The sequence below is a fragment of the Chrysochloris asiatica genome, unplaced genomic scaffold (genome assembly GCF_000296735.1).
Source record: "Chrysochloris asiatica unplaced genomic scaffold, ChrAsi1.0 scaffold00102, whole genome shotgun sequence".
Lineage (NCBI taxonomy): Eukaryota > Metazoa > Chordata > Mammalia > Afrosoricida > Chrysochloridae > Chrysochloris > Chrysochloris asiatica.
In genome coordinates this window covers 11,045,967-11,054,560 of record NW_006408620.1, presented here as the reverse complement: position 1 = coordinate 11,054,560, position 8,594 = coordinate 11,045,967, and positions in this window count along the sequence as shown.

Genomic DNA, 8,594 nt, shown 5'->3' with positions numbered 1-8,594 from the left:
GGCAGGCCCTGGTGTAGCACTGTTAGATAAGCCACGGATTGCCAACTGTATTAGCTGCAAGGTTGATGGTTCAAATTCATCAGTTGCTCTCAGAAACCCTATATAGGAATGCAGTGAATCAGAACATACTAGGCGGAACACAACAATGGCACTGGGTGCTGGGATGCTAGCTGCATGGTCAGTGGTTCTAACCCACCAGTACACTCCTCAGGGGAAAATGTAGCTGTCTGCTCTCGTAAAGACATAGAGTTGGAAAACCCTATATAGGGTCACTATGAGTTGGCATCAACTTGATGACAGTGATTTGGTTTGGGGATTGGGTTAATATAGTTTAACATCATAGAAAGAAAAAAAATATTGGGATCTTAAATGGTGTACCATGAAATACATGAAAAAAATTTAAATGCCATTATACAGTGAATCATTAGATTCTGCAATGACCTTATCAAATCCAAATCAAACTCCCTGCCATTGAGTCCATTTTGACTCCTAGAGACCCTGTTTAGGCTTCCTTTGACAGTCCATCTTTGAGGGCAGACTGCCTCACCTTTCTCCCAATGAATAGCTGATGGGTTTGAACTATTTACCTTGTGCTCATCCTACAAGAATTAGCGCCTCTAGGGCTTCCAAGAATTACCTTGTTGTTAGGTTCTGTTGATCAGTTTTGACTCATAGCAACCCTGCATAGGGTTTCTGAGGAGTTGCTGGTGGGTTTGAACCACTGACCTTGAGGTTATCAATCTAATGCTTATCCTGCAGCACCACACCAGGAACCCAGAATGGCCTTGTTGTTATTAAGTGTTGTCGAGTCAATTCTGACCCATAGCGACCCCGTATAGGGTTTCCAAGGAGCAGCTGGTGAGCTTGAACCACCGACCTTGCAATTCAAACAGCTTTGCAGTCTGATGCATTAGCTCACAGCACCATACCAGTACTTCAGAATGGCCTTAGACTTCATTATAAAGCAAAACCAGCTAGGCATGGGTTGGTGGTTCTATGAATAACCATAATTCTGGTTTTCATCCAGTATAACCCAGCAAGTGGATTGAACCAAGATAGTTTCAAACCTTCAAGATACTTCAAGTTTGTTTTTGTTCAATGTAGGGATACCACGAGCCAAGAAATGAAGTGTCTGCAAGCCATCGTTTTCCTTCCCATAAATCCTTTTACTCAAGCTCTCCGCCTCTGATTCTGCAGCATCATCAGGAGGAAATAGCAGGGTTGGCTTTCTGTTTTCACTTCTGGCTAAAACTGTCAACCTGTGATGAGCTTGGCTGCGGATCACCATAAAACAAAATGCTTTCCTATGTGTACAATGAGAACAAGCACCAGCCCCTGCCGTACCTATCTGTTCTGTTAGTTATTCATGTTTCATCATGTTCCATTTAGTGGCTAACATGATGATGCCACCATGTCTTGAGAAATGTGATAGGGGCAAAGGAAACAGAAATGCTAGAATCATTGAAAGACACACCTTCCAACCATGCATCACAAAGAGTCTGCTATTAACTGTGTAGGAGCTAGGTATCACTCCAATCAGAAGTCAGAAGACAATGGGTTCCTACCCCTGCAAAATTATTCTTATGGTTCCCAGCACATCTGTTTGGGGGGTCATTTTAAGTCCATATTAAATGTGCCCCCTCCTTCTTTAAGTTTTTATTGTAAACTGAATGATAGTTTACATGGGAGAACATCAGCTTTGCACTCATCCCATTGTATTTTGTTTCATTGCAATGACTACAGTCCCCTCCCTGAATCATCATTCAACAGCATTTTTTTATATTCTCTCTGTTTTTGTTTTTGTTTTTGTTTTTGTTTTTTTGATGTACACTGAAACACTCAGGAATATATAATCATTCAAACAACCAAAGGGCATAACCTGCAAGCCTGCCCCTCGGCCACCAGTACACAGCCCCTCTCCCTCCTTGAGTCCAGAGTCCCCATCTCTCCATCTCTCCACGTCATTGTCTCTGCCTCCATCTCTGGCATTGTAGCTTCTCTGGATAGGGTCCTGCACACAGCTCTTCTTCCTTGATGGTCCAGGGTCCTCTGCTCCTGGACTGCAAAATCAAGCACTCCCCTTCTTTTGTTACAAAACATCTACTTTTACAATGGCAACAATCGCAAACAGTCATGATAACAATTACTCACTACTGAACCACAAGAGTCTTATCCCCATCTCCTTTCACCAGCCCCACCTAGACAGGTTGAAGACCACTCAGCGGAGATTATACCTTCTCCCGCATCCTGTGAAACTACGTTCCCTCTTGAAAACTTGTAAGCCAGTCACTTCCTGCCTTTGTAGCACCCCCATTTTAGGTAGCCAATGTCTAAGTTGCCCATCCCTGTCAACCCTGTGTACCAAGGGGGTGGGAATGATCCTTGCTGTGAAGATTCGTTCCCTCTTTTAAGCTACTACATCCATAGGTGTAGGTCAAGTTCATCAACTTGTAGATTACACTCTTTCTTCCTCTAGTCGAGTTCTGATCATCCAGCCATTGAAGCTAGGTCAAATGGATACTATCTGCAAGTATGGGCATTTTTGTGCATATCCCCTCACTTCATATCAGCTGGATGCTTCACTCTCCACTCTAGTCCTCTTTAGTTATATCCCTGTCCGTGAGACTAGGAGTCCCCCTTCTGTTTAATATTTGTTTTATTGTTGCTTTGCCCTCTTTATATTGTCCTTTGTCCTCAAATCCAGATTTGTCACTTTCAAGTCTTAATAATTCTACTTTCTTGGTGCTTTTGACGTCCATTCTCTTTCTACTTGTCTGTGGCTAACACCCAAGTTTTGAAGATGGAAAACATATACTGGAGACATGTTGTGAAGGAGACGGCACTTGCTTTGGGTTGATGAATTTGAGTTCCAGATACCATTTCATGTAACCATCACCAACCATAAGACGTTCAGTATAGATGCCCCTACTGTCCAAGATGACTTAAACATACAGCGAGCTGAAATGAATCTGGTGAAGATGAGAGGCAAGCAAAGTCTATGTCTTCATCCTCAGAGATTTTGACTATGTCACCTTCCATGCAAAAGCCTGACAGTGAATAAGGAAGACTGGTGAAGAACTGATGCCTGTAAATTATGATGTTGGTGAAGAATATTAAATATACTCTGGATGGCTATAAGAACAAACAAATCTATCTTAGCAGAAGTTCAGCCAGAATGCCCCTTAGAAGAGGGGATGCCAAGACTTGGGACATATTATCAGGAGGAACCAATTCCTGGAAAGGGACATCATGTTTAAGAGAGTCATTGAAAAAGAGGAAGACCTTCAAAGAGATGAATTGACAACATATGTACAATAGTGTTCAACAAGCATGTCAATCATAAGGTTGGTGCAATACCAGGTATTGTTTTGTTACATTATACATTGGGTCACTATGAGATGGAACCAACTGGACAGTAACTATCAGTAACAACTTGACCAAAGGGAATTTGCAGATGTGACTATGTTAAGGGTTTAACTAAGATAGGAGGTTATTCTGGATTATCCATGAGTCTTTAAAAGTAGGGGGCCTTTCCTGTTGTAGTCAAAGGAAGGTATGACAACAGGAGAATTGTCTAAGACACACAACTTTTCTAGATTTGAAGATGGAGCGAGAGGATCTGCAGTGAAGGAATGAAGGTGACCTTCAGAAGCTAGGAACAAGCATTTGGATTCTCCTATAGAGTTACACAAAGAAAGGCCACAACCCTAATGACACCCTGATATTACGCTAGTGAGACCCATGAAGACTTCTAACCTACAGGACAATGAGACAACATTGCTTTAATTCATATAAACTTTAAACCTCTGAATACCATGATCTTTAGAGTCATCCAGTGGATTGATAGACATCTGAGCTGTGGTTTGTTTTCATCTCCTTCACATTATAGAGCTGGTGATGTTTCCAGTAAAGCTCACTGATGTCTTTCTTTACTAATTAGCTAAATGAAATCTCTAATTTTCAATCCATATCACTCACCATTGTTAAAAGTCTCCTAGCTAAAATATTGTACTGTTTATCTACTTGCAACAAGTGACCCTGTGGCCTCCTAGCAGATGAAATGAACAACATAGTTTGATCTCTCCAGAACTATCTCACATGCAAGACATTCTTTCATCTACACTGTGGCCAAATGGGAAACATATTCACTGTCCATGCTCGCACCATGAGCTTTCACTGCAGACCATATTTTCTGTTTACGCTTTCCTCATTTGGAATACATTTCCCTTCTACCTGACATCTTGTTGAAATGCTACTGATTCTCCAAGTCAAAAACCATCCCTACCACCATTATGGCATCATCACCATCATCATCAACATCAACCCCATAATTACTAACATCATTTCTATCACCACCACCATTACCACCATCAACCCATAATTACGAACATCGTTTCCACTATCACCACCACCATTATCATCATCAACAATATATAACCATCATTTCCACCATCTCCATCATCAATATCATAACCACTTGGCTTTATTTCCTCCACCACCACCATCACCATCATCAAATGTTGACCCCCTAATCACTACCATTATCACAGTCTAATGATACTTTACCGTAACAATGTGCCAGACACAGGTTCTTTGTGTTTATCTAATCAACAAGGGGTGCTTGGCATGACTGAAATGTCTTACACTAAGTCTGACTCTGGCTTTGTTGTGTCCTAGACACTATCATAGACCAACGTCATGGAGTCCGCTCACAGTAAAAGCTACAGAAGTTTATTGGAGGATAGCGGTAGTTTGGAACTTCAAAGTCATTGTGAAAAGGGCCACTCCATTGGACAGTGGTGAATAATACATTTTTGTGTGATCTGAGAAGGAACTAAAAAGTTGCAAAATCATAATTGGCTGAAAACCAATTAGGAGAGACAGAGACAATATAGCTAGCTGTGAGGATTTAGCAGGGGTAAGTGATTAACACATAAGTGGGGTTACACGGTTGGTTAAATGTATGTGTCCGTCAGTTTATTACAGGATGGTCACTGGATGGTGGCAGGACCCTGTTAGTAAAATTACTCCTTCAATCACATATGTTTTTGGAGCTTCATTATAACGATTTATCAATAATATTGTGCATACAAGCGATCACATCTGGTATCTGTTTGACCATAGTGGAAAGACCCCCGGGAAACAGATTGTGATATCCTACAGCTGCCAGATCTCAGAGAGAAAGACTGTCTTCTTTAGAGGGGATGTGGATAGATCAGGGTTAGAGGTACTGCTGTTAGAAAAGGCAGCCATTGAAATTCAACATGGATTCTGTACTCTTGTAGCTACACTCAGGAAGTTAAGGCTCTGTTTCCAGACTGCTCCATTCACATCCATACAGCATCTGTTGCTGAGAAGGTGACCATGACTGTTGATGGGTAAACAAGGGAGGGACAGCTTGCCCCCCAGGACTAACATGGCAGAAAGTAGATCAATGAGTATGCAGAAAGGTGCTTACACTGGGAACTTGCCTGGGCATACATATCCTTCTTACATAAAGATCTAAAGAATTTACCAAAGCTTGTCTTCAAGAATTTACCAAAAGCTAACCAATCAGAAAAACTTACCTAACCAGTCGTATTTGTTTTTGTTTTTTATTGTCCCTGATATTTTAATATTTTTTCACTGTAGTTTGTAACTGCCTGATTGCTTTGTTATGCAGATTCACGAATTACTCTACCCTCAGTAAACTTCTTTTGTATTTACTATGACAAGACTTCATAGCACACCATGGCTGTGATGCTGAAACTTTTGAAACAACCTTTCAAGATTTGACTTCCAGAAAAACTTCATCTTATGTTTTAACCCATAACTATTATCCACAATGCCTCCATTATCAGTTTAGTTTGTTCCTTTGTTTTTGCTTCTGTTAAACAATTCCTTTTTGGCTACTATACCATATTCTTAATATTCCACCCATTTTGTATTCCTCCAATGTCATTTAGAGCAAAGACTGTGGCGTGTATCCATTTTCTACCCTATTTATTTTGTGAAAATAGTAGAAGGCTAACCACCAATTGGAATTGGCACAAATTAATTTTGTAGGCCCCATCCATGTTTGTAAATCCATTTAGAGTGAAGAACAGGGGATTGGCCTTTGTTATCACATGGAAAACTCATTTTGGATATAAAGGATACGTATTACCAAAGAATACCATTATGGTGTTGTGCATTATTTCTTCTAGCCTTCATCTATGTAATTCCCACCAAGCAACATTTTGCCCTGATGGACCTGGGTAAGAGAAGGTGGGAGAAGATGCTGATAGGATAATATGATTCAGTTGTGAATAGTTAACAGAGGTAACTGTGATTATAACAACCTAGAACTCTGATGTGTATGAAATAAACCATTGCAGAAGCGGGAGGGGACATTTCAAGGCTCTCAGAGAAGAATCGGGAGTGGAGCAGGTCCTTTGGACCCCTAGAGCCTGTGCATTGAACCTCTTTGACCCAATGACCATGAAGTTGTGACACAGGAGGAATATCACAGAAGCAGCAGCTGCAGAGCCAAGAGACAGAGCAATGGGCATCCCAGCTCACAGATCAAGTCAAACAGAGCACCTTTGGACAGGAAGCTTGCTTTATAGAGTGGGGTGCCCACAGGTACTTAAGTTGGGGAAGTAGGTTTGCTAACTCATAGAGCTACGACTGAGTACCTTCAGGCTGCGGTTTACAGTGGAGTGGTGTGTCCTGTGGGCATTTATCAGCATCTGACTGGAAGAGCTGTGCCCCAGCATAATCTGATATCCTGTATTGTAATCTGATTTAACCTCCCTAATAAACCCCATGGGAGGTTAAATCAGGTTACAATACAGGATCAGATTATGCTGGGGAACAGCTCTTCCAGTCTGATACTGATTTAACCTCCCTGGAAGCTCTGGTAGCGTAGTGGTTACGAATCGGGCTGCGAGCTGCAAGGTCAGCAGTTCGAAACTACTAGCTGTTCTGCGGGAGAAAGATGAGGCTTTCTGTTCCTGTAAAGATTTACAGCCTCGGAAACCCTGTACAGGGTTGCTACGAGTTGGAACCGACTCCACAGCACATAACAACAACAACAAGTAAGACCCATGGAGCTCTGGTAGCGTAGCATAGTGGTTATGAATCTGGCTGTGAACTGCAAGGTCAGCAGTTTGAAACTACCAGCTGTTCCGCTGGAGAAAGATGAAGCTTTCTGCTCCCGTAAAGATTTATAGCCTTGGAAACCCTGTACAGGGTCGCTATGAGTCAGAACCGACTCCACAGAACATAACAACAACAATAACAAATAAACCCCATAGCTGTGAGTATTGTCTCTGAGTTCTTTGTGGCCATTGCAACACATTATGGAACCCAACAGAGATGCAGATGAGAGGGATGGCTTGGTGTTGCTTTCATTTTGAAGCCAAGCCCTAGGAAATACAAACATATTTTCATTGCTTCCCTTTAAATGTATTTCCGTAGACATTTTGTTGATCACAAAACTCTTTACTAACCAAATTGTGGTAACTGAGAGTCTCACACTACCTTTTGACTCTCTTTATACCTGGGCTCACTTTATTGATACTGTTCTTTCCCCATATGATGGCGTCACAGGCTCTGCCCTATCTCCTCTTAGCAACAGGATAAACATAAAGTCCCAGAGTTGTCTCTCATTGGGCCAGTTTGAGGCATGTGCTCATCATGGAACTCATTGATTGGAACAAACCTTGTCTACATCCCTTCCCCTGTGGTCCTGAGAAACACAGGGCAGGATGGGAAAGTGGGAAGCAAATTTGAGGTTGTGTTATCAGAAGTAAAGGAGTCCTGTTAGTGCAATGGTTAAAGGGCTTTGCTGAAAACCAGAAGGTTAGTGGTTTGAGCCCACCTGGTACTCGAGGGAGACAGATGTGGCAGGATGTTTCTATAAAGGTTTATAGCCCTGGAAACCCTATGAGATTAGTTCAACTGTGCCCTAGAGTGTTGCTTTGAGTCAAAATTGACTTGATCATAATGGGTTTCATTTCTGAGTATCAGAAATTGGGGGAAGAAGTTATGTGGACAGATCAAAGACAGACTGAAGACTTTAATGGTAGGAAAAAACAACATATAGGTATTCTAAAAGATTCATGAACAGGTTTAATATTATACCAGGCAGGTTCTTGATGAGCGTGGAGAGAGAATAATATAATTTTACATCATCAATATTTTAGAAAACACTCCTCCTTATGGACATTAATAGGTTTTATTAAAAAATAAAGTAGCATAGTGAAATCTGTTGGGGACTAGTTGGATTAAACACGTTTCTATACTGCAAGGTTTTTTAGAGCCCCTAAGAGTTCATTGTACCAATTATGAATCTCTAAGAATGGGATATGGAATGATACGCATTATGAATACAAGGAGTAACCAACTTACAACAGGGTTATGTTTCAACAACTGTGTCATAAATCTCTTCTCTTCATATCCATTATCATTTATTATCAGTATCTCTATAAATCCAATCTTTGTCTTTGGACATTGGAAACATTACATATAAACTTACAGATAGGTTTTACTATCTACATAAAAACCAAACCACTGCCATCAAATTGATTCCAACTCCTAATGACCCTATATTTTTGTTGTTGTGATGTGCT